The following is a 7795-nucleotide window of genomic DNA, read 5'->3' as shown; positions in this document are numbered from 1 at the left end:
TGAACGGTACGGAAATGGGACCCATTTTACACTTTTGAAATAAAAGTTTTGGAAAGTCTTAAATAAAAACTTTGAACCGCTGTATCTCGGAAACTACTGGAGCTACGGCTGTGAGATTTTGCACGGATGTTCCCTCCTATGAGGGCAACATTTGAGCCAAATATGAGCAAAATCGGAGATGGTCGATTTAACTCGTGTAAATCTACCATGGTCTGTTCAAATGTGTACTCGCATTTTAGGTCCAACATTAATTTGTAACTGTCATATCTCGATCTCAAAATCTTGAAAGTATGTGAAGAAATCAAGATAGCAAACTACGTCCAGAAAAACCCCAAAACGAAAGTGAGGAAGGATAATGACCCTGCAAGTTCTATGGCGTGCTTGGCACACTTCTGTGCCGATGATCTTCGAAGACATTCCATGGGCATGAAGCAAAAAATTTGCCTTCGCTTCAAAAAGGACCTTACATCTGAAACCAGATAGCCGTAACTTGCCTCGATTAGGTATCATAACGTTATTGTAAGCAGTGAGACTGAATGTATACTTGACATTAAATTCCAGAGACGTGTGCTCTGAGAAGCTTTTATAGAGTTAATTATAAGGAAACGATGTTATGCCGTGCGTCTAAAAGTTGAGTAAAAGAATGAAAAAGATAAGAAAAGTTTTCCTTCTAATGCAAGAGTTTTATCTGAACTTTGTGTTCCTGAAAGTTAAGAGGGTTTTTTTATTTGGTCTAGCTTTAAAATTTTGAACGTGTTGTGGCCTAATGTTTTTTTTTCTTAGTCGACATCTAAAGCTGCGCAAGAAAGGTGTGAGAAAGGACAGAACGAGATGCATTTAATGTATGGAGAAACATCAAAGCCTTCTGTTGAAACATTGTCAGGAACAGATGAATCTGTAAGCGAATAAAAACCGTCTAATTGGTAACTGTGTATAATGTTTCAAATAATTTTTGGTACATTTTCATTTTATATTTTTCATTAGGTTTGGGAAATGATGACTCTTTTTTTGAAGGAACTGATAGTTTTTTTTTGTCGACTGCTGTAAGTTTCTTTTTTATTACTTTTATAATTACAAAAGGTGTTTGGGGATAACAAAAACTTTCTTCCATAGTCGACATCGAAAGAAGGTTCAGCAAAACTAAGAGAAAACATAGGAAAAGAGAAAGAACACGAAACCCGATAGAGAAGACAAGGGGACCGAAACAATTGAAACAGTAAGAAATCACAAGGTTGTTAAAATAGTAATTTTTTTTTTGAAGACTCACTAACTGTTAACCATTGTAGGCTGACAAAAGTACATCTGTCTCTGGGGTAAGGGGGGGGTCATGCCATATACTTCCCCCGATGCGCAAGAAGAAAGAGAGGGAATTGACATTGACTTCCCTGAGCGAAATAATAAGTTGAAACCCAAGAGAAAAAATGATGCATCTCCTGACAAGGTATTTACCTTATGGTTGTATGTAGCAGCATAAATCATGTTTAAATTTTAATGCTCGTTGTCTTCATTAGGCTGACAAAACCACTTCTATGTCTAGTTTCTGTGAAACTGAAGCAAGTCCTTTGGAAAAAGGAAATGTTATAGTGGAGGCTGAAACTGGTGAAGGGGGAAAGAAAGACAAGGGGAAAATCAAAACCAAAGAAATCCAAAGAAGAAGAAGAAGGCAGAAACAGAAAAAAGGTATTTTTTTACATATTGTTATGTAGATGTTGACCTGTATAGTTAGCGTGACTTTTACATTAATTTTACTTTTGGGTAGGATTCTTCTGACGATGAAGTGAATGCCTTGAACCAAGCTAGTGAAACTCTGCAAGATTTCAGATCAGTGAAAGATCTTGTGGAAAAGTTATATTTAAATGTGTAACATTTGAAGTCGTCCAGACACAAAATGGGAAGACAATCCGAGTGCAGCTTGAGGAGAAAGTTAAAGAGGACCAGATAGATACCTTTTTGTTATTTGCCAAGGCGGTTTTTGAAAGTGGTTGAGGAAAATATCAAGCAGTATATTGCCATTTGCAAGTCAGAGAAGCCGTTTTTTTTGGCTTTTTAGGTTTGAAGGGGGAAGGGGTTTCCCAAAACCACTTTACTAGGATTCAGAAAAGCTCAACACAATCAAATATATCTTAAAAATCTTAATACAAAAAGTATTAAGATACGTAGTTTAAGATACGTACAGACACCGTGTTTTTGGCAGGCTACTGAGTTGCGCTGCGCGCGTCCGCTCGCTGTCGCTCGCGAACGCGCTCCGCACTGTGGGAAAAAAACACAGTAAATCCTGTAGTGATCAGTACAGCTGTCACTGTAGTTCAGAGTACAGGATTTACCGTCCTTTTTTTACAGGATCTACTGTACTTTGTACGGGATTTACTTTACCACAGGAGTGGAGTACGTGTTAAGGGAAATGTCCGGATCCCGGCGACCCCCAAGTTTTACCGGTAAATGATAGGAGTAACCTCCCCAAACCCCGGGGAAATGTCTGTCCGAGCCAGGTTCTCCTATCATTACCGGGAAGTGTTGCGGTAAATCGACATTTCCCGGTCGGCTGCGGGAAATGTTGAGTGGGAGGTGGTTATGGTGTCTAGGTCAAGGTGTCTATTATTGGGTCGCCGCTACAGCAACCGACCCCGGCGCGCTACCCCCAAAATTCGAAATTTTCAGTCTTAATCCCTCAAAGAAAAAGTAGAACATGTTGAAAAAAAAAATTTCCCCTCTCCAACCAACCTCCTCACTCAACTTTTCCCCGCAGCCGCCCGGTAAATGTCGATTTCCGCAACATTTCCCCGGTAAATGATAGGAGAACCCGACTTTTCCCCGGGGTTTGGGTAGGTTACTCCTAACATTTACCGGTAAATCTTAGGAGTCGCCGGGATCCGGACTTTTCCCCTTGACATATATAATAATATATGGCGTTATTTTCACACCGCGTGTCTGCAACGGCTAGTCACGCCATAATTTGGCTATGTGTCCGCCCATTACTTTTCCAGTGAATGCAATCCCTTTAAAAATGCGCTTCAATTATGATTTTCATTTACAGTCGACACCCAAAACAAGACCAAAACCAACCAAGAAAAGAAAAAAGAAAAAGCAGGACAAGAACAAAAAAGTGGACATGGAAACAGAGACAATTCAAACTGTAAGTACTCAACCATACTCACCACTAATAAAAGATTTCCAGGCTGACAAAACAACATCAGTACCCGGTTTGTCAGGCGGAGATGTAATGCCGTTACAAAACCAAGCAGTTGAAGAAAGCGAAGAAACCCAACAAAGATGACAAAGGAAATGATACGGTACTGGTAACACCTCTATAAACACGCTTTAGCACAAAATTACCAAGTCACTAAATTATTATTTGCAGGCTAAAAAGAGTACATCTATAACGGGTTTGTGCCCAAATGATACCCCAAAAAGATATAACAACAGAGGAAATAAAGAAATACGCCTCTAACAAGTGCCACAAAAGAAAAGCCAAAAAAAAGGACAAAGATACAGACAAAGAAAAACATAAGGACACAGAAAAAAGGAAAGGTTCTTCAATATATAAAAAAAGAAATACATTTGCTTAAGCACAAGCTTTTTCAAACCATATTTTTTTCTCGGGGTAGGATTTTCTGATGAGGCGAATAAGCTAAACAAACGAATGAAAATCTAAAAATTTTCGATCAATTAATGATTTCCCTGAGAAACATTACTAAAATGTTGAAATCGGTACAACCCAAAACAGCAAAACAGTCAGAGTTCAGCTACAAGAGAATGAGATAAAGTATTTGCTCACCTTCCTAGGAGATTCCTAAAGGTTATTGAAGATAACCCAAAGGAATACCTAACCATTAGCAACTCAGATAAACCATTTTACATGGTTTTCCCTTTGGTTGAAAGGAAAAGGCTTCAGATACATTTTACTCGAAACCCGCAAAAGCATCAGTAAACATAATCAACATAGTTCTTCATCTGAAGCTAATAAGTACTGCTAATTTGTTTTTTTTTCATGCTTTTGTAGTGTAGGGCACTATAAGTGATTAGGACGGGAAAGGGACGAGAGAGAGAGTAGGGGTTCACGGGTTTTATCAGGGAGATCCGCACAGACCGAGACCAGGCGCGGACTAATGACCCGGCCTGAGGCGCGATCCAATTATAGTCTGGGCAACAGTGACACCGCTTGGTGGGTGAGTTCAGAAGGAGGAGTATTGTAGGACCCTTTGCCAAGAGTGAGGGAAGCAAGCCGGAGTGGGGAAGAAGACGAGAAAAAAAAATGCTGACTGACACTTGTTTGCTCTGCTTTACACCGTCAAATCTCTACACCACTCCCAAAAAGTTAACCCCCTTTGCCTTTGTTAAGCTATTCTTTTCCTATTCCTTTTCCTTCACTGTGGCAAAAAGCTACGGAAAATTCTGTAAAACTTGTGGTAATTCTCCGTAGGCCCCTTATCAATATTCTCCGTAGGCTCTTACAGTATTTTCTGTAGGACCGCACAGTATTCTCCGTAGGACCGCACAGTGATCTCCGTAGGACTATACAGTCTTCGAGGTCCTACGGAGAAAACTGTGCGGATTTTCAGAGAATACTGTGGGCCCCACGGAGAATACTGTAAGAGCCTACGGAGAATATTGATAAGAGGGCTACGGAGAATCCTGGCAAAAAAATTAACAGGATTTCCCTACCTTTTTCCACAGTGTTTTGTACGTTCTTTATTAAATTTCCATTTTTTGTTGTTAAGTTGTCATTCTGTCTGGGTTGGTAATACTGACTCTGTGCCTTTCTTAGTGTTGTTTTTTTTCTGCTTTTGACTTGCCTTTTCAACCAAAACAAAAGTTCCCTTTAGGCAATTTTTGGGTTATACTTTGAGACTTTGTGAAACACATTCTACTTCTCCGCAGTCTTCACTCCGCATACGCTCTGTTACAGGCAGCGTTGCCCCTCTTGGCGGTCCCGTCTCCCTCGAGTTTGACTGGGGCGGCAAGTTGTATAAGTGGAACGGGTATGAGGCTGATATTGCGGAGGACTGTATTGTGGGTAGCGACATGATGGCGCACTTTGTCGTCAATATATTGTACTCGAACCGTACGATCCAAGTGTGCCGCGACCCCCGGCACTTCCTGCTACCACCGCGAGGCCGTTCGGCTTCCCTTCACCACAAAAGAGGGCGCTTCCGCCGCCCCCCTTTTCGGTGTACTATGTGGTGCGCAGCGGCCCCCGGTTCGAGCTGCCACCTGGCGCCATCTGCCCGATCATGGCCACCATTGCGCGCGGTGACGGCCTGCCGTTCGAGGAGGATCTTGCTGGAACCCGTGGCGCCGGAAAACCCCGGCGGCGTCATGGCGGCACAGACGGCCCCCATGGCACCGCACGTCGAGAGGCCTCTTGACATGTCCACGGGGGCGCCACGGGGAGGACCTGCCACGGCAACCTCCGGCCGCGCGGACACATCCGCGCGTTCGCGAGCAACAGCGAGCGGACGCGCGTAGCGTCACTGCCGAAACACATGCCTGTTCGTCACGCGACCAACGAAAAATCGCCAAAAAGATATACCACTAACTGATAACCCCTAGGTTAAGCTAGGTCCCTTTCCATCCGATTCCGTTCCCTTTCATCTCCTTCGCTCACGTTCCGTCCCAGGCTTCCCTCTCATTCTCTCCCCTTCCGTCACATTCGATTCCGTCCCACTGCATGCCGTCTGTTCGTCACAGTTTCAGAACTTCCTCCGTCCCATTCCCTCCCCTTCCGTCCCATTGGATGGCGTCTGTTCGTCACAGTTTCGGTTCCTCCTCCGTCCCCTTCCGTCCCATTCCTTTGTAGCCAACAAATTACTGACAGACTAAAACTGAATATTGTTAAACGGAGGCACCGGCAAGCCTTGGATGCAGAGTGGGTGAGGGTGATCAGCTTTGACTTTTCTAATCTCGCAAATGTTTGGGCGCCAGGCGACAAAGTCACCATCAAAGGAAATAGGCTACTTGAACTCAACACCGATTTAACAATAACAGGAACCATTTTAATAACGGACAGATCACGCTTAACTCAAGCACAGAACTCACACCAAGGGCAAAACTCAAGCCCATACAAATCCATACTCATATCCATACACACAATCACAAATACAATCAAACCGAACCAACGGTAATCACAAACAGAACTAAATTAAAATCAGCACGGGCACGCCATGGGCACTGGCTTCAGCAGAATATCAACAGCTCGAATAAGAACCGTACAAATTCTATCAAATCAAAAGAACTTAACTAGTTCACTGAAGAGTGCAAAGATAACCTCTCCCAAGGTATGACTAAAACACACTGGGCAAGATTAGTCCAATACCCAGGCGAACACAAACTCATAAAGTGTCTCAACGAAAAGACTGCCTGACTCAAACAGATCAGTTTTGCTACTTGCAAACAATTCAGAACTTTGAACTAAGAAACTAAACCAAAGACTTACTGAAGTACACACTTATAACTGAGACACATAATCACAGCACTGACTGCGAACTTCTCACTCGGAAGATTTGTCCATATCCAAATCACTTCACTACACAAGCTTGCAGGTCCAGATCTCGGAGTGAAGGAACACATGGCGGAGAATGGCCTCAACGCACAGTGTGACGAACCAAATACAAAACCCTGAAAATACACAATACAGGAGTTCAAGGAGTAAGCTAAAGCATGGCAAACCATGGGCAACATAACCTCCAAGTTAACGATAGCAAAAGTGGAATAGGCCACGGACAAACTCACCGAGGACAAAGTACAGATTATACTAAGTTGCTAAAACTAGATGAGACCTCTCGGGTAAGGGAAACAGTGGGACTACATGACGAACTTAGCCAGGCCGCCGAAGCGAGCACTGGAAGTTGTTAACAGAACGAAAGTCCACAGCTGAATCACAGAACACAGAAAACACGGAAGGGCGCAAACTTCCGGAGACAGTATGAAAAATAGTAAAGAACGAACCCAAGTCGAAAAGAAGATCGAAACGGAACGAGATATGGAAAATTCAGAGGGCAGTAGTAGAGAGGGAAATTTAAACAAGTAACAGACGCAAAGTGGATGTTACACCTTCCCCTCCGATCCCATGGGATTCCGTCCCACTCCGTCCACTTCCATCCCACTTCTGACTCCAATGTTAATCAGGAGACTCGGTAGGGAATAAGTGGTTTATCAGGGATGGGTGGATGACTCGAGACAGGACCGATGTACAGTGTCAGAGCTAGCTGCCTGGTTGCTACGCGACATTGTTGCGAGGGTGGCCGGCAATAGCCGGCAGGTGGTAGTCACTCAGTAGCCTGCCGAAACACATGTCTGTTCGTCACGCGACCAACAAAAAATCGCCAAAAAGATATACCACTAACTGATAACCACCCTAGGTTAAGCTAGGTCCCTTTCCATCCGATTCCGTTCCCTTTCATCTCCTTCGCTCACGTTCCGTCCCAGGCTTCCCTCTCATTCTCTCCCCTTCCGTCACATTCGATTCCGTCCCACTGCATGCCGTCTGTTTGTCACAGTTTCCGACCTTCCTCCGTCCCATTCCCTCCCCTTCCGTCCCATTGCATACCGTCCCCTTCCGTCCCATTGGAAGGCGTGTGTTCGTCACAGTTTCGGTCCCTATTCCGTCCCATTCTCCTTCGTCCCATCAGATATCGTCCCATTCCGTCCCCTTCCGTGTGACCTTTGATCACACTTTTGTGGTTAAGACAAGGCTATGCCGTGCCGTGAAAGCTCTGCGTGTAGGCGACATCGGCCGCATCGGCCAGTGCGACCGCCTCGAGCCCCCCGCCCGCCGCGACGGCCGCGTATTGTTGAC

This window comes from Thrips palmi, unplaced genomic scaffold (assembly GCF_012932325.1).
Source record: "Thrips palmi isolate BJ-2018 unplaced genomic scaffold, TpBJ-2018v1 HiC_scaffold_17, whole genome shotgun sequence".
Taxonomy (NCBI): Eukaryota; Metazoa; Arthropoda; class Insecta; order Thysanoptera; family Thripidae; genus Thrips; species Thrips palmi.
This window is presented reverse-complemented; position numbering follows the sequence as displayed.